Here is a 20,299-nt window from a genome sequence, read left to right on the forward strand (position 1 = left end):
TTTTAGCATCTAGCTTTCATTTTTAGCTCTACCCTTTCTAATGATCTTAGTGTATTGTTTTAGTATTTTAACAAGATCATCATAGGAAGGTGATTCATCATCACTATCACTATCACTATCCTCATCACTAGCATTTTCATCGTCACTACTATCATCATTTGTTATCTTGCGTTCACCCTTCGCCATAAGGCATAGGTATGTAGAGGATGATGGCGATGGTGGCGGTGAAGATGATGAAGACTCAATAGCAATAGTGGCCACATTCTCATTGTCACTATCATCATCGGATGATCCACTAGATGAATCAATGTCCGTGAGCCAATCACCGACGATGTCTGCCTTTCCACTTTTCTTCTTCTTGTGGAAGTCCTTCTTCTTGCCATCTCTCTTCTTATATGGCTTGTTCTTCTTCTTCTCATCTTCATCTTCGTTACTTGAGTCATCTTTCTTGCCCTTGTTCTTGTTCTTGAACTTGTCTTTCTTAGGCTTGGTGTATTGATGTGCTAGATGACCAAGTTCACCACAATTGAAGCAATCCATTTCGGAGATTGGCTTTCTTCTAGAGCTTGTGAAGAACTTCTTCTTCTTGCCATCAAACTTGATGCCACTCTTGTTTAGCTTCTTTAGCATCTTGGCAGCTTTTCTCACCATGAGAGCAAGATTTTTATCATCATCTTCTTCATCACTTGAGCTCTCATACTCAAGTCTTGCTTTGTCCTTCTCTTGGCTAGCTTTGAATGCTAAGTCCTTCTCTTTCTTCTTGGTAGAGGATGAACCATCTTGTGGCGTGATGTGCATGTACATCTCATGAGCATTGATCTTTCCCAAGATTTGTGTTGGTGTAGCGGTGGAAAGATCACCTTGGTGTAGCATAGTCACAATATGCTCATATTTGTCAATGGGGAGGACACTCAAGATCTTTCTCACAACGTTGGATGGTGACATTTGAGTAAGTCCAAGCCCATTGACTTCCTCTACAAGAACATTCAAACATGAATACATCTCATTAGCACATTCTTTGGGAAGCATCTCAAATGAATTTAGCTTTTTAATTACAAGATGATAGCGTTCCTTACGCTCACTCTTGGTTCCCTCATGGAGCACACAAACATTCAACCATAGTGCATGGGCGTCTTTGTGGTTCCTTACTTAGTTGAACACATCTTTGCAAAGGCCTCTAAAGATGGTGTTTCGAGCCTTTGCATTCCACTTCTCATAATTAACCTCATCGCCTTGTAAGTGTGTAGCATCTTGGGGTTTTGGGAAGCCTTGTGAGGCAGCTCTAAGTATACCAACTCTCACTTGACCATGCGAAGCCTAATGAGAACGGTGGATGCACACTTTGCTACTCTTGATTCACTAATGAGGCTACTCTCTTGGATTCTCAAATCTCAATCACCTCACTAGGACCTTGCTCTTCTTGGCACTCACAAATGTGTTTCTCAGCTATTGGAATGAGCAAAAGTGACTCCACACATGAGTGGAGCTTCTATTTATAACATGGGCTGAAAAAACAAACCGTTATGTGCCTCTATAGGGTGATCGAACGCTTCGGTCATATTGACCGGACGCTTCGGTCAGTTCAACCCGCACACTAGTGATTAAGTGTTGACCGGACGCTGGCAGCATCTGATCATCACTAACCGGACGTGTCCGATCGCTTTTAACCCTCACTGGAACCTTACTATACTCAACCGGATGCTAAACCCCTAGGGTCCAATCAGTACCGACCGAACACATCTGGTCGCACATTTTCTCTTTTGGAACCTTACTGGAGTCGACCAGATGCTGGACCTTAGCGTTTGGTCGCGCTAGACGCAATCTCCTTGATCAAATGAACTGATCGGACCCTACAGCCAGCGTCCGGTCTGACCGGAGCCAGCGTCCGGTCCGACCGGAGTCAGCATCCGGTCAGCATTTGACCCTCCATTCACTTCCAACTCTCGATCATATGTGAATGAAGTTTGCTCCAAAGGATCTTAGGCATATGTAGGAGCTACCTAGCGCTAGTTTTGACAAGTGTGCACCACACCTAACTCACTGGACTCATCTAGGTCAAGCTACCCATTCATACCCCCCTTAATAGTATGGCCAAAGGAAAAACAAAGTCCTAAACTACTCTAAGTGTCTCTCCAACTCCAATCGACACTTAGAACTAGTCATCCTTAACCTTGTTGTCCATCCTTTGAAACCGAAACAATTTCCATCGTAGGGGCATGACACCCATGATTGCCCAATCGATCTCCATTACCATGACCTAACTTAATTGCCTCTGCAAAACACATGTTAGTCATAGTAATCTTGTATTGTCATTAATCACCGAAACCCAACTAGGGGCCTAGATGCTTTCACTGATGATCAAGAACTTGTGAGGAACTTGGCATCATTAGCATCTGCCTCTACATTACCTTCTCCTCTCTTCTCTGTTATGATGCCCTGATGCTCCAAGTTCAAGATCAGATGATGATTGACATATTTCTGAGGCCTCTATTACTGCTACTACTCATTTTTTTTGATATATTGTTGTTTTATAGGACTACTTTGGTTTATAGACCTTTTTTATTTCTTATACCTTCTCGCGTACCTAAAAGCACACTTTCTTGCATCTATTAGAACAAAGCGTGAAATAATGTCACGAACATCAGATAGTGTAGCCCGATGCCCCGGGCATGATGAGCAACCAACCTATGAGGAGCAAGCACTAGAGGACCAACTTACTTAGGAGCAGTTCGATAACGAGGTAGAAAAGGATCTAGAAATGATGCTTACTCAGGAGCAGTGTGACAAGGAGGAAGAGAGAGCAGAAGGAAGAGTAGGAGAGGCTGCTGGAGGTGAAGAAGTTGTTGATGATGATGAGGAGGACTTAGAAGAGGGATATATAAGTCCTGAGGATCCTTTCCCATGTGAAGCCAGAAGGAGGCCAACGAAGGAAGATTTGGACAAGGATTTTGACATGAACGAGGAGGTAGAGAAAAAGCCTTAGCTTGTAAATTTTGCTAAAGCTTTGGCTATGTTACATCTGCTAACACTTTGACCTGTCGTATATATAGGTCCCTCCTAAAACTCAAAAAAGACGACATCGACGTCCGTGACATCTCGTTGGACAAGGTGGAGTAGATGAAAGGAGAGCAGAGGCAACAACCACAGAGATGGATCATGATGCCTTGGCTCCACAACCTCAAGACACAACCATGACTACCAAGCCTAAGAGGAAACAAGGGGATAGAAAAGCACATCTATATCCAGATAAGGCATGCTATGTGATAACGGAGGTCAGGCCAGCAGGGGAGATTGCTGAGCCAAAGGAATTAAGAGGATGATTCCGTAATACGATCGAGGCCCTAGTAAGAGATAAATTGAACCCAGCAATCCCTAACTAGAAAGAGGTACTAGAAAACAAAAAGAATGAACTATGGGATAGGCAGCTGAAGCTTAATTTTAGATTTTTGGAGGGTAAGCATGAACTGGTAAAAAATGCTTTCTGGATGATGGGAGAGTCATTCCAACGTTGGAGATCGGAGCTCAACAAGAAGTATATCCAAAAGGGGTTAACTCCCTTCAACGAGTTCGGCAAAATAACTCCTAGTTAATGGGAGGAGCTCGTGGCTCAAAAGACTTCACCGGACGCATTAGAGCTCAGTGCCCGTAACACCGAGCTAGCGAAGAGGAACAAACACCACCATCATCTAGGCCTCGGTGGCTACTATGCCAAGGAAGAGTAGTTTAGGAAGATGGATGAAGAGACCGCAGCTACTGGGAATATATGAAAGCATCTAGACTCCTAGTTAGGTTTTTGTGATTAATGACAATACATGATTACTATGACTAACGTGTGTTTTCAGAGGAAATTAAGTTAGGTCATGGTAATAGAGATCGATTGGGCTATCATGGTGATCATGCCCCCATGATGGAAATCATTTCAGTTTTCAAAGGATGGAGGCATGGTTATGGATGGACTAGTTCTAAGTGTCGATTGGAGTTGAAGAGACACTTAGAGTAGTTTAGGACTTTGTTTTTTCCTTTGGCCATACTATTAAGGGGGGTATAGATGGGTAGCTTGACCTAGGTGAGTCTAGTGAGTTAGGTGTGGTGCACACTTGCCAAATCTAGCACTAGATAGCTCCAAAGAAGCCCTTAGATCCATTGGAGCAAACTTCATTCACATATGATCGAGAGTTGAAAGTGAATGGAGGGTCAAATAATGACCGGATGCTGGCTCCGGGGTGACCGGACACTGGCGTAGAGTCCATTTAGTTCATTTGATCAAGGTGAAATCATTTGGTGCGACCGGACGCTGAGAGGTGAAGTGACCGGACGCTGAGTCCTAGCACCTGGTCAACTACAGTAAGGTTCCAGAGAGGGAAAATCACGACCGGACGTGTCTGGTCGGTGTTGACCGAACGCTGAGTCCTAGCGTTCGGTCGACTCCAGTAAGGTTCTAGAGAGGAAAAATCATGACTGGACACGTCCGGTCACATTTTAAACACTGGAGTTCAGAGAGAACTGACCGAAGCGTCCGATCAACATGACCGGAGCGTCCGATCACCCCGCAGAAGCACATAACAGTTCGTTTTTTAGCCATGGTTATAAATACTTCCACCATTCGTGTGTGGGGACACTTTTGCTCATTCCAACAGCTAAGAAACACCTTTGAGAGTGCTAAGAAGAGCAAGGTCTTAGTGAGGTGATTGAGATTTGAGAATCCCAAAGAGAGCCCTTATTAGTGAGATCAAGAGTAGCAAAGTGTGCATCCACCCTTCTCATTAGGCTTGTCATGGTCAAGTGAAAGTTTGTGCATGTTACTCTTGGTGATCGCCATCACCTAGATGGCTTGGTGGTGATTGGGAGTTTGGTGATCACCTAGATAGCATAGAAGACTTGCTCATGTTGGGATGAGCTCACTCAAGAAGCTAATGAAGAATGATTTGGTGAGAGGGTTGAAGGATGTGAAGTTTGAGAAGGACAAGCTTTATAGTGCATGTCAAGCCAGCAAGCAAGTTGCAAATACTCATCCAATAAAAGCTTTCATGTCAACCACAAGAGTGTTAGAACTCCTTCACATGGACTTATTTGGACCAACAACATACAAGAGTTTGGGAGAAAATCTTTATTGTCTTGTGATTGTTGATGACTATTCAAGATACACATGGGTATTCTTCCTTCATGACAAATCTGAAGTTGCATCTTGCTTCAAGAAGTTTGCCAAGATAGCACAAAATGAATTTGAAGTGAAGCTTAAGAAGATTAGAAGTGACAATGGGAAGGAATTTGACAACACAAACATTGAAGCCTATTGTGATGAAGTTGGGATCAAGCATGAGGTCTCCGCAATATATACTCCTCAACAAAATGGTGTAGTTGAGAGAAAGAACCAGACATTGTTCACTCTTGCAAAAACAATGCTAGATGAGTACAACACCCCCGAAGCTCTATGGGCAGAAGCTATCAACACCGTATGCTATGCATCCAACCACCTATTCCTTCAAAAGTCTTAATGGGAAGAAGCCAGACGTCTCCTTTAGGGTGTTTGGTTGCAAATGCTACATCTACAAGAAGTGGCAACACCTAGGGAAGTTTCAAAGACGTTGTAATATTGGTTTTCTTGTTGGTTACTCATCAAAGTCCAAAGTATATAGAGTATTTAATCATGCCACCGGCTATGTTGAAGAAACATATAATGTGGAATTTGATGAATCTAACGGCTCCCAAGGAGCACATGAGAATCTTGATGATGTAGGTGATGAACCTTTGAGGGAGGCTATGAAGAACATTCCGGTTAGAGACATCAAGCCTAAAGATAATGAAGATGATGTATAAGTGATTGATCCACCTTCTTCATCAAATATATCACAAGATGCTGATAAAGATGGGAGAGTAGAAAATGAAGACACTCATATCTCCCATGATCAAATAGTGGTAGAAGAAGCTCTTTAAGATCTAGATTGGATAAATGCCATGCATGAAGAGTTGAACAACTTCACCCACAATGAAGTTTAGACACTTGAAGAGCAGTCAAAAGGTGCAAGAGTCATTGGAACAAAGTGGGTGTTCCACAATAAGCAAGATGATCAAGGTGTAGTTGTGAGGAACAAGACAAGACTAGTTGCAGGTTTGGATTTTAGAGATACCTTTGCACCGGTTGCAAGACTAGAAGCCATTCGTATCCTCCTTGCATATGCATCACATTATGACATGAAATTATATCAAATGTATGTGAAAAATGCATTTTTAAATGACTTTATTAATGAACTAGTCTATGTTGATCAACCTCCCGGGTTTGAAGACCCTAGATATTCTAATCATGTTTATAGGTTATCCAATGCGTTATATGGGCTTAAGCAAAGCCCTAAGAGCTTGGTATGAGCGCCATTGGGACTTCCTTGTTGAGAAGGGCTTCATCATTGGGAAGGTTGACATCACACTATTTACCAAGAAGCTTGATGGGCATATCTTCATTTGTCAAGTGTATGTTGATGATATCATCTTTGGATCATCAAATGAAGATTCTTGCAAAGAGTTTGGTGAATTGATGTCGAAGGAGTTCAAGATGTGAATGATTAGAGAGCTTACATTCTTTCTTGGTTTTCAAGTCAAGCAAATGAGAGAAGGGATTTTCATCTCTCAAGAGAAATATACAAATGATCTTCTCAAGAGATTTAAGATGGATGAATGTAAGCCAATCAAGACACCAATGCCACTAATGGACATCTCGACCTAGATGAGGGAGGTAACACGGTTGATCAAACTCTCTACCGCTCCATGATTGGTAACTTGTTATATTTAACTGCATCTAGGTCCGACATCATGTTTAGTGTGTGTATGTGTGCTAGATTTCAAGCTAATCCTAAGGAAACTCATTTAATTGTCATTAAAAGAATCCTTAGGTATCTTAAGCACACACCAAGCATTGGCCTTTGGTATCCCAAAGGAGCTATATTTGAATTAGTTGGCTATTTTGATTCGGATTATGTCGGTTGCAAAGTGGATAGAAAAAGCACATCCGAAGGATGCCATTTGCTTGGTAGATCACTTGTGTCTTGGTCCTCCAAGAAACAAAATAGTGTGGCTTTGTCTACTGCCGAAGCGGAATACAATGCCATGGGTGCTTGTTGTACACAAACTCTTTACATAAAACAAACTTTGATAGACTATGGTGTAGTTCTAGAAAAAGTACCTCTTTTGTGCGACAATGAAAGTGCGGTAAAACTTGCAAATAATCTAGTTCAACACTCTCGCACCAAGCACATTGATATCTGACATCACTTTCTTAGAGATCATGTTGCAAAGAATGATATTTCATTAGAAGGTGTAAGGACCGAGGATCAATTGGCGGATATCTTCACTAAACCGCTAGATGAGGCGACTTTTTGTCGATTGCGGAATGAGCTCAATGTTCTTGATTTTAGTAACTTTACTAAAAAATAAGCTTGTGTTTTCTCTTGCATTGCATTGTAATATACAACATGTTTACTTTTTATGGTAATGCATATAGGTCTTGTCTAACATGGTTAAGATAACCACCAAAAAGCGTGTGAAGAAGCTTAACCTTGGATCAAACTTGACAATCAACTAGATTTACTTTCAAGTATTGCATTGCATATGCATGAATATTGCTTTGTCGTTTATCTTCAATTGCCCTCTTATTGCCTATTTTCTTAAAAAGAAATATAGCCTAAGGCAAAATATTTTAAAAATTTTAAGGGTTTGAGAGAGGTCACTCACATCAGTCCTAATTGGTGTTTATTTGGATCTTATTAAAGTTGGGACTTGATTGGGAACAGACAGCACGAAGGACTTTGAAGATTTGCTGGAAAAAGAGTGACCAGACGCTGCACCGGACTCTGAAGTCCAGTGTCTGGTCAGTTCACAGGAGGTGAACTGCTGCTGAGAAGGAGTGACCGAATGCTAAAACAGTGCTTTCCCAGCATCCGGTCAGATGGTGATCCAGCGTCCAGTCGATCGAAGACGAAGGAGACTGCTTGCATTGGACTCTGGCTGCGTCCAGTTGGGGTTCACCGGACGCATCCAATCGCGATTCTAGGGGTTTGGACCTCTCTAGAATCGACTGGACGCTAGGTGGCAGCGTCTGGTCGCTGCCATCGGAGCGTCTGGTCAGTAGAAATCGTGCGGCATCTGGTTCTTTTTTGTTTCCTTATCTATTCCATCATGGGGGCCACCATAAAACCAAGATTGAGCCGCATACGCCCTCATCGTCGCTGCGCCTCACAACCACTCCTGCCCCGCCGACCGACCCTTAGGTTTTGGTGTTTGACGCCAAAGAGGAAGAGGGATCGAGTATGTTAGACTTAGGGGGAGCGACTACTTATCTAGGGGGAGCTTAGTATTCTATTATATTTGTTTTTTATGTGTGATACACTATTATGCATTCGTGTGTGTTTACTTTCATGCATCAAACTATATTTATGTGATAGTGATATCTACGTGATCGTGATATTTGACATATGTGCTCTCTACTTTGAATCTTTTATATGTCATATCACTAGTGTTTTGCTCATTTGCTTTGCTTCCGCGTTTTACTCCGATGCAAATGAGCTTTATTACTTGTACTCATGCTTATTTCAAATCTTTTAAGTACATCATGTTGGCTTGGGTCATATAAACTTGCCTAAATCTTTTGTTCTTATTGTCAAAAGCTTATATGAATCAAGCATGTTAAAAACCTCAACTCTTTCACATACTCGAGGTGGTATTGTCATCAATCACCAAAAAGGGAGAGATTAAAAGCATCTAGGCCCCTAGTTGGGTTTCGGTGATTAATGACAATACATGATTACTATGACTAACATGTGTTTTGCAGAGGCAATTAAGTTAGGTCATGGTAATGGAGATCGATTGGGCTATCATGGTGATCATGCCCCTATGATGGAAATCGTTTTGGTTTTCAAAGGATGGACGACAAGGTTAAGGATGGACTAGTTCTAAGTGTTGATTGGAGTTGAAGAGACATTTAGAGTAGTTTAGGACTTTGTTTTTTTCTTTGGCCGTACTATTAAGGGGGGTATGGATGGGTGGCTTGACCTAGGTGAGTCTAGTGAGTTAGGTGTGGTGCACACTTGCTAAATCTAGCACTAGGTAGCTCCTAAGAAGCCCTTAGATCTATTGGAGCAAACTTCATTCACATATGATTGAGAGTTGAAAGTGAATGGAGGGTCAAATACTGACCGGACGCTGGCTCTAGCGTGACCGGACACTAGCACAGAGTCCGGTCAGTTCATTTGATCAAGGTGAAATCGTCTGGTGCAACCGGACACTGAGAGGTGAAGTGACCGGACACTGAGTCCCAGCGTCCGATCGACTACAGGAAGGTACCAGAGAGGGAAAATCATGACCGAACGCTAAGTCCCAGCGTCCGGTCAACTCCAGTAAGGTTCTAGAGAGGAATAATCACGACTGGACGCGTCCGGTCACATTTTAAACACTGGAGTTTGGGGAGAACTGACCAGAGCGTCCGGTCAACATGACCAGAGTGTCCGGTCACCCCGCAGAAGCACATAATGGTTCATTTTTCAGCCATGGTTATAAATACTTCCTCCATTCGTGTATGGGGCACTTTTGCTCATTTCAACAACTGAGAAACACCTTTGAGAGTGCCAAGAAGAGCAAGGTCCTAGTTTGGTGATTGAGATTTGAGAATCCCAAAGAGTGCCCTCATTAGTGAGATCAAGAGTAGCAAAGTGTGCATCCACCCTTCTCATTAGGCTTGTCATGGTTAAGTAAGAGTTTGTGCTTGTTACTCTTGGTGATCGCCATTACCTAGATGGCTTGGTGGTGATTGGGAGTTTGGTGATCATCTGACAGAGCTTGTGGATGACCCAACTCAAGTTGTGAGCGGTTGTGGGTGATTCACCACGACGGAGTGTCAAAGAATCAACCTGTAGAGAGCACTTGATCCTTGCGCGGATCAAGGGAGAGCTACACCCTTACGTGGGTGCTCCAACGAGGACTAGTGGGGAGTGGTGACTCTCTGATACCTTAGCAAAACATGGCCGCGTTCCTCCTTCTCTATTTACTTTGAGCATTTACTTTGAGTAATTCAATTCTTGTCATTTACATTCATAGAATTGCCATGCTATAGTAGGATTGGAACATAAGTTACTAAACTTTTGTGCAGTAGATCAATATAAACACTTTCTAGGCACAAGGGGTTAATTGGGCTAACCATAGAACTTAATTATTGCAAAAAAATTTAGAATTAGCCCAATTCACCCCTCTTCTTGGGCATCTTGATCCTTTCAATATTGATGTGACGAATTTGAAGGTATGCTCAAGGAATTAGATATATGCGAGGAGTATAGAATCATCCGGCGGTAATCTTAAGTTTGATAAGCTGGAGACCCAAGAGGCAGTATCAAGGATACTGAAATATGCTAAAGATAAGGAGAATGGCTCATTCATTCCTTCCAGAGAGAGGGGCGAGCTTAGCTTTGGCTTGGGAAATAAGGAGCACACAGGTCACACCAGGGACTAGGGAAAATGATGACCTAGAAGCAAGGATTCAAAGAGGATAGGCACATGTACAAGAAACATGATAGAGACTGGGAGACTAATCTTGAGCTCAAAGTGAAGGCTCTAGTTGCGAAGGCATTGGAGGAGCAAGGACTGTCTATGGAGCCACTAATATTAATGGCGCCACCAGGAGAACTGGCATTAGTTCGCAGCCCTCCAAAAGTTCCTAGCAGCCAAGGTTCCACTGCAGCCACAACCCCCGTCGATCGCATATGGGAACCAACTAGTTGCACCTTGATGTTTCTCAGCGGCCGGTAGAACACTGTGATGGAGGTGGCAACAGGTGTGGCACATCCTCCTGGTGGCTTACACCACAATAATAAAATACCGCCGGACTACACTAGGGTCAAGGAGCATACCGTGAAGCTCGAGTTCATGCAGTGGAGGATAGACTACGCAACTCTCGAGTGGCTGGTGTTACTCGGAGATGTTATGTGGCAGTTCATCCTCTAACACAAATGGGACATTATATTTACTGCTTCTTCGCCGCATCCCCCTCTCCCAAATTTAGAGCGAGTTGTTGAGGTCGGGGAGATATTTTCACCGTCTCGTGACCACCACATTCCTGAGATGCCACATTCTTCCCCGCCTCCTAGCAAGCATGTGCCTGATGAGATGCCACAACCTTCTCCAGCTCGTACCGAGCAAGTGCATGATGAGATGCTATAGTCTTCTCAACAAGCACAGCCGATACATGAACAATGAGTACCTCCTGAAGAAGGTGATTCATAAGAAAATAAGGACGTGCCTGAATGAGAACTTCGAAAGAAGCATCCAATCACCATAAGGCCAGTTTTTGTTCTGATGAAAGACGTCTCGTCGGTGTCCAAGTGGTATTCCCATGACCAGTTCAAGCCTGAGAACCAAGTTAAAAAAGTCCCATCACAAAGTTCTGAGAAGACCGTCACTAGCAAACTCTACCGAAGTGCAAAGCAGTATCCAAAAATGTTGATACCATCAAATGATCAAAGGATTGCCCGAAAACATATGAAAGAGACAAGTCCTTCCTACCAAACCGAGACATCTAGCGCCTACCACTTGAAATGAGAAGGTTTCATGATTGGTACTTGTGTGTTCTCCCAACGAGCATAGATCTCATACAAGCATGCTTCCCCACCGGCTCATTTGGAAGCCTAGCCGGGAAAATTGTCTTTGACTTCAATGACATACAGACATGCTTTCACCTAGGAGAAATGGAGATAAATCTAATTCGCATGTGGTGCCTGTAAGTCCTTGTTCTCCCGATATGATATGAATGTAATCTTTGAATTTTGTTGTAACTAACCCACGCCGTGATTTGTAGAATGTAAGTGCACATTGTCAAACAAATACCAAGTGTGAAAGCTAGGTATATAGACCCTCAAGCTATAGCCCAAACAAATTTTAATTAACCTAAACAGTGGAAATTAGATGCCAAAGAGCTAGCTGCTGCAAAGACTCTTCGGGAGAAAGAGCACATCCATATGGCAAAACTAAGGGAAGAGTCCCTTAAGGTTGCGGCATACATTGCTCTGGCTTTCAAAATTCTCCAACAGCACTCTACTATATGGCTACCATACAACTTCGAGTAAGTTCAACTCTATACTTAAAGCTTTGTTCGATATATTTTATTTGATGTAAAAGAGCTTATCTAATTCTATGATTAAATCCATACAGCAACCACTGGATTTGTATAGCTATCGATGTCGGGAGGAGCATGTCATAGGTCTTTGATTCAATAGATAGGGACCCGATGACATACAAAGATTTCATATCGATTCTCAAGACGTATACATATCGATAATCCTCATTACCTTATACGTTTGTATACATACTTATAACGTTCACTTTTGAATACTAACAAGTTGTATTTGCTAAAATAATTTAAACATGGCATTTATGTTCTATGTCAGTAACCATCACGGAAGGCATGATCCAGCAAGGAAGGAAAAGCTGGCTATAAAAATACTAAGTGTAACTTACTTCTTCAGTACTACATTACATGGCCGTCAAAAGCATTACTTAATATTTTCATATGCAAAACACACAGTGCCCCAAGCAAAAGCCTGGGAATGTACATTGTGAATACTATATATGTTCTATGATGAGTAACACATGTGCCTACAGGAGACACCACTTAAGGGTAAGTTTGAACCTCTTCACCCATAGTATAAAAACTTTGTACATGGTATGAAATACTAAACCGAAACTTATTCTCTTGCAGTGGAAAGAAGAGAGAGAAATGAAAAGAGACCCATACAAGGATGATCAACTCTTAGAGCTTGTCGGCGACCTTTGCAACTTTATATTGGACCAGATTGTACACGTCAAATGCACCTACTATGACCGAGAGTCTGACTTAGGTAGTAATCCTCAGCACCAATACCTTCGTGAGACTGAAAGGCCAGCTCTAGGACGTTGATAACAATGTGTATGAAATTTGACATTGGTTTATCTTGTGAATTATGTCTATTTAATGATGAATTGTATATATTCTTGTGAATTGGACTTGTAATTGTAGTTTTATATAATACTCTTGTGCTTGTAGTCTAAGGGGTTCGGAACGCTGGTCACGGGGCGTTCGGCAACGTGAACGCAGTTCAAAACGTTGGTCACAGGGCGTTCGGCAACGTGAACGTGGTTCGGAACGTTAGTTGCGTGGCGTTCGGCAACACAAACGCCGGATGGAATACGCGGAAACAAACGGTATTCTGGTTAAATTTGAATTTTTTTACGAAAAAACGTACTATAGGGACGATTCTAGAATGAACCGTCCCTATAAATAAATTTATAGAGACATTGCATGATTTGTAGAGATGATTTAATAGAGGCGGCTGGCCAATCTCCTCTATAAAATATTACGAGCCGTCCTAAAAAATTAAAAAATGTTTATGTACTAGTGTCGGATCGGCCAGCATGTCGATCGTGCGTGCAATGTGCATCCGCGTGCCGCTGCGCTAGCTTGCCGTCGTCCGCGCTGCTCGTTCGGCGAGCGGAGACAAAGCACCTTCGGCGGCACGGCACCGGTGCACGCCGCGGAAACACCTACAGATCGATCGACGCCGCGCGGGGCGTACGTACGTACATTCGTGTGCGTGTCACGCCTGGATCGTATGTCTAGAGCGAGCACGAGGAGAGGCGTGGCGTGCGCGAAGACGACGACGCACGGCACAGCAGCGAGGTTTGCCGTTTCGGGGGCGCAGGCACACAGGCAGGGAGGAGTATGGCTCGCGCGCGCGGCTGTTGCGGGCGCGGCACGGCCGGGCCGGCGCGCGGGCAATGATGCAGCATGCGCGCGCGGCGTGCCCGCTGGCTGACGTGACGACGCCCAGCGTGGGCCGCCGCGCGGCTGACGGGGGACGACACGATGCATGCATGTGTCCGTGTACGTGCACCCACACCCACACCCACACCCACGGCTGTGCCAAACTGCTGCTGCCAATGCTTCCACATCGTCCAGGCCGCGCGCTACATACGTCGTTTTATGAGTTGCTAAACCATAGGCGCCTGAATTTTGCTTGCTTTTCAGGCGACGAACATCATCCATCTAATCTAAATCCAACGATCGCTACTCATCCTCATCCTTAGGACTAAGCACCTTCTCCCTTGCTGCTAGTTCATTTTCACTTTCAGGCACCTGTAGGATAGGAAATGTGTCGTTTTATTTAGTCCGTGCAATCACTCTTTCGTGCCTGTCTGGTTCACATCCGTAACAAATCTCGATAATTATTAGCGTATGTAGTGGACGTGGAGTTACTGGATCGCTCAATGATCTATTAAAACGTTTTTGGCTGCTTGGTATATTATTTCCCCACGTTCTAGAGAATCTAGACCACACGGCATACCAAAAGGTACGGTGAAGTTAAACAAACTCCTGATAGTTCAACTAAAAAAAGAAAAAAAAAATAGTGGCTTTGTAACGTGTCATCATGTAGAGCAATAACCGTGTTGGTGGGCCAGTAAATTTTAGTAAAATTCATTCAACTCGGGGGAGAAAACAAATGAACAACTTATGTATATGAATGTGACGGAACGTCAACAAACATCGTACTAGTACAATCATTCCCGTTGCAACAACATCTCTCTACCGTGATTAATTTCACCCGCTTATTAGGATGATAGGATGACAGGGACGGTGTGCCGACCTGAACTGTCATGCTAAATGGTACGTACCTACTACTACTATTTCTGCCACGTCAACGTCTCGCTACCAGCAGCAACTCCATCGTCATCTAAAAACAAAACCAAAAAAAATGGCCGATGACCCCAGAGGAAATAGTGCACTTTTTGTTTTTGTCAAGCCCCATGGAAACAAAAGAAAACTCCAAGAGATAAATAGAAATGTGTCGTTAACCGAAACTGGCCCATGCAAGGGGTGGCCCACATCCTAGCTGGCGAATATTTTTCCTCCTCCGGTAGTCCCCAACGGGCCACCACACGATCCGGGAACGAAACCCGGTCCCATCCCATCCCCCAAGAAGCCCCGCGCGCGACGTCAGCCGTCCGTGGCCGAGCGGACGGGCCCGATCTCTCCCGCGCCCCCACGGCCGTCGGCCGTCGTTGTCCTCCCCCGGGCTCGCGGTCGCACGCGCCAGTTGGGAGGAATGAGTAGGCTGCCCGTTCTGGGAAGGACGGGCCCGCGTGTCAGACGAAGACGTGGGCCCCTCCCCCCTCACGCGGGGGTGGAAGTGGAAAGCGCGCCACCGCCACCGGTCATCATAGGACGAGGGAATTTCCGTGCGGGGCCCGGCGCTCTGTCAGCGTCGTAAAGGCGCGGGGTGGTACGGAGTTCGGTGAGGGAAAAAAAAAAACGTGCCCCATTCGGTCTCGTTTGGGCCACTTGGCCCATGTAGCCCATTCGTTTTATCATCGACTTTGAGTGTATTTTAAAAGAGAAATAAAACTTGCAAAATCTGGGAGATGCCAGATGCTGCTTTGAAGAGTACCACAGGATGTCTCGCTAGTTTATGGGGTTGTAATGCACGCCGTTCTCATTGCAAATGGCATGGCACGAGTACCCACACTTCACCCATCTTATTCCTTTGTGGCGTAATCAGTCAAATATGGTATGAAATGTCCCGCTACAAATACTTCCCCCATTCTAAATTATATAAAACACTACTTCCTCCATTCTAAATTATATAAAACACTTGAGCTTTTCTACATATTTTAATTTTATTATATATTTAAATATATTTATATCTAAGTGCATAGCAAAATTTATGTATCTAAAGAAGCTAAAATATTTTATAATTTAGAACGAAAGAAGTAGTAATTAGTTTTTTTAAATGATCACTACCTCTGGAGATACATCTGCTGAGAATCCTTTATTATAGGCGACGCACTATAACTAGCAGGCATGTATAAAGGAAGCTAAGCAAGCTACTAGAAAAACATATCGCACCAACCCAATTTTGTACGATTTGACCCTATTTTTTTAAAGAAAATTCATGTTTAAACCCTGAGAGACCTAAACTGAACTTTAGACCCTGGGGTCGGCGCCATGAATCACGGCGCCGAAGTAACACGTCTCGGCGCCATGTGCATGGCCCTATTTTATATGGAATCTGATCTGGCACTTACATGGCAAAGAGCTTGGCACCACATATCTCGGCGTCGAGGTAATAACACTATACCCGACTGAAGCCAGCACCACTTCTCTCTCTCTCTCTCCCTCTCTATCGCGCTCGGCTCGGCCACCTCTCCGCCGCCATCGTCACCGCCGCCGTCGACATCGCCATCGTCCACACCTCCGGCGTTCAACCGGTCGCCCCCGTGCCATCCCTGGCCACCCTCGTCGCCCCCTTCCCTCCTCCTCCGCGCTGTCCGGCAGTGAGGGCGGCCGGCGGGCCTCCGCCCCCCGCGCGTTGTGTCGCCCCCTACCCCTCCGGCGCCCGCAACGGCGCCCCGCTCCTCTACGCCGGTGTCCTCGAGCTGCTAGCTCCAGCTTTGCAAGGTATTTTTTTTAGTTAAGTTAAATTTGTTAGTCTACTTTAGGTAATTTAGTTAGTAAATTTGTTAGAATATTTAGCAAATGTAATTAGGAAATTTAATTACATATAGGTAGATAGTTTGTTAGATACTTATTTATTTAGGTAGATACTTAGGAATATATTAATGTAGCTTATTTAGTTAGATTGTTAGACAGATAATTGGGTAGTTAGATACTTATTAATTTAGTTAGATAGGTAGTAAATGTAGTTAGCAAATTTTCTTATATAGTTAGAGAGATAGTTAAGCAGTTAGATTCTTATTTATTTAGGTAGATAGTTAGGTAATTTAGTTAGCAAATGTAGTTAGATATTGTTGGTAGTTATTTTTTAATAATATACCCGTAATAACTTTGGTGTTGTGCATACCAACTAGATGGACAACGTAGTCACCCTATATCATGGAGGAAATGTGGAGGAAAATGTGTTTGGGAATGTCAGTTTTGTTGGATTGCAAAGGTTGCCTCTAATATTTGATGATCGGCCTTTGTTTTCTGAGTTGTTTGGTAGGGCTCGTGATGAGCTTGACTACAATTCAAATGCGGATGTCATCTCAGTTGAGGGGTTACTTCACTATGGTAAATTAGGCCGAATTTTTAGGCGGTTGGTCCCAATTGCATCTGAGGCTCAATGGGACAAATATGTCAAAACTGTCATGAAGAATGAGTTTCAATGCTTGGATTTGACTGTCCGGAAGTTGTCCAATGTTCCCACTCCACAAGGGTATTCACCCCCTCATGAGTTGTCGCAAGAACCAGAGAATCCGACACCTCCCGACCGTCCGTTACCCAACCTTGAGGTGGACGCGAAAGATGTGGTTGTGGTGCCCGATGCTCAATCCACCCGAATGAGGTTGGAATCTATCCTGATGTTCATGCAAAATGTCGGATTGATGATGTTGTTACTGCCCCTCAAAAGATCTCTTTGACCCAGATCATCCAAATAAGTGTCATAGTAACACTTTAGCTTTCCTTATTCCTCCTTGATTTCGTTCCTTTGTCTCAATGATATCTATATTTGTGCTTTAAATGCAGGAGACATTCCTGATAATATTGGTTGTCCTCCTATGCCTCCATCAACCAACGTGGACCTAGGGTTTATAGCATCTAACAGTGTGGATATTAATATTGTGGATGATGAGGAGCCTTATGGCACAGCAAGAGCTGTTGATTCTGATGATGACCGCCCAGTTGTAGCATTGAGCGAAGAAGACATGGAGCTCATCAGACATTTGTGTCCTGATCGTGATCCACTAGTTCATTAATTCAGCGATCTCGGCCATTCTCAAAATGCTTATGGAGAAGGAAGAGATGACTCGACAACATTGTTCACGAATAAACCATAGAACTAGCAAGTCATGAAGACTACTGAGTACATTGAGGCCACTTTCCCTTTCTTAGGGCATCAGAATTCTCCTCCATCGCTGCTTTTGCTCGGTGCACACGCTCAAGCTTCTTCTCCCTATACGCAACAGCACGCCTCCTTTCCTTCACTTTCTTATGCTCCTTTTCTTCTGCCTCCTCTTTACATCTCTTCTCCAAGATCGCCAGGCGCTCTGCATCCCACTCCTTCAGACCTTACAGAAGCCGCTTCTCTGACTCCTTGATCTCAATGTCGATCCACTGCTAAAAGTCACAGAGCGGTGGAGGGGTCTGCAATACATGCAAATGTTAGGCACCAAATAAATCAAGCATTATTTCATATGACACAAAATAATTACTACACAATATCAATTTCTCACCATCAAGTTAATGCGGCGCTGACGAAGTGTAGGCTCAAAAGTAAAATTGGCACACATCCAATACCTCTGCTTATAGGTTTCCTCTTCTTAAAAAATGTCTACCTTGCAAGGATCACCACAGAAACACATGGGAACTGAAACACCACTAGACAGAGGCTTTGGGTCGAATGCATTTCCCGTCAACGGGCCCTTTCTACAATTAAACCAATTTCGTTCTAATTACCAAAAGCAATGAACAATAAACACTAAACCTAGGGTTTTCCATTTGTTGCACATCAATGAGCCCGTAATAGAACATGATTGACAGAGGTTACCTTGGTTTCACTAGATTTACCACGCCTTGACATCCTATGGTTGCATAATACAAAAATCAATACTAGCTTAAAACCCTAAGTAATGACGTAATTACAGTTACAAAATACACTTAATATAGACCAAATCAATGCGTAACAAATGAGGAGGGGAGAGAGAGGATACCTTGCTCTTGAAGATCTATGGATCAAATCAAAGTTTTCAAGGTGCAATTAGTCGATTTCAAGAGATTGGGTGGGTTGAGAAGAGGAACAACCCGAGATGGAGGAGGAACAAATGGAACAAGCCTCGGATAGAAAAAGTTGGCCGTTTGAATCCAGGCTCGGCGCCATGATCTGCGGCGCCAAGATCTACGGCATCGACCTCGGTGCCGTGACATGTGACGCCGAGCTCTTGCCACGTAAGCGCTAGATCAGATGCCACGCAAAAAAGGGCCAGCACTGTGATTCATGGCGCCGACCCCAGGGTCCAAAGTTCAGTTTACGTTGTCCAGGGGTCTAAACGTGAATTTTCTAAAAAATGGCTAAATTGCAAAAAAATAAGTCGCACCAACACTATATAAAAGAAAAACAAAAGAAAAGCATTCCCTTTCCGTCACGTCCTGTTGCATCTTATTTCCTAATTTTTTTTGTCTCGTTTACGTATTTATATGGAAAAATACAAGGACGGGACAGGAATAAAACAGGGGTTTCCTGTCTTTTTTTTTCATAATCCTGTTTTCTGTCTCGCTATGTAATATTCATCCTATTTTCAATGAATGAGAGAGATGTCTAACAACTATATATCCTTATGCTATGTTAATACATTTACTAATTACCAATTATGCTTAATGTGTTAACACACATGACATGCAAGTGAACACTAGACCAATCACTTCATACAATTTTTTTTTCGAGAAATACGTGTATATTTTTGTGTGACTTCACAATGCATAATTTTCAGGTTCTCCATCCATATCTATTCGTTTCCATAATTCCATATGTCCAAATATCTTGATCTTATTTTTATCCTGGTTTTACCGATCTTGATCCCGTTTCCAAAAAGTATATAGCAAGAACGAAAATAGGAAAAGGGTTTTTTTCCATCCATTTCCATCCTTTTTATCCCTACTACATCATCGGATGGCGGAGGCTTGGATAAGGATCACCGTCGCCAACACGGTCTCAGTTTGGTCCCCACTCCCATGCAGTGTACCGCCTCAGCTCGTACCTTGTGAGAAATGAACATGAATCGTGGCCCGTGGAGGAACAATCGCCTGCCCAAGTCAAGTACTCCTACAACCACACACGACCCTAGGAGACGGACGCACGACACGATACCAGCGCTCTCCCTCTCGATGAGAGAATGAAAAACGGTAATGCTGGGAGTCACACTTCAGTCTGCGCCAGACGCCCTGTCGGTGGATCCGATGTCCAGAGGCTGTGCAACACCATGACTTCGCTCCATGACCGGCTCTGCCACGGCTTCCGCGCGCCTCCCTCTCTACCGCGCCTCTCGCCGGTCTTCCTCTCCACCGCCGCCGCGCCCGCACCGCCGCGGCGTGATCGCCACGCTAGGTCGCACCACCCGACTGTTGTTGTTGCCTCCACCGCGGGCAACACATGCATCTTATCACCGGGGCCATACAGTCGCCCGCCCGCTGCCATCCTTCTTCTCCACTGTGACTGCACAGTCAGGATCCCGATGTGCCGTGCTCCGCCCGCCTGGCTGTCATGTTTTGATAAAAGCGTATGTTTCGAGTGTTTCAGAT

At 43.9% G+C, this 20,299-nt stretch overlaps 1 pseudogene; it reads right to left on the minus strand.

Annotated features, from left to right (window-relative positions):
* Positions 1-17,860: 17,860 nt before the first annotated feature.
* Positions 17,861-20,299, minus strand: part of LOC136454799 (uncharacterized) — a 44,109-nt pseudogene continuing 41,670 nt past the window's right edge.

Source organism: Miscanthus floridulus, chromosome 5 (genome assembly GCF_019320115.1).
Source record: "Miscanthus floridulus cultivar M001 chromosome 5, ASM1932011v1, whole genome shotgun sequence".
Taxonomy (NCBI): domain Eukaryota; kingdom Viridiplantae; phylum Streptophyta; class Magnoliopsida; order Poales; family Poaceae; genus Miscanthus; species Miscanthus floridulus.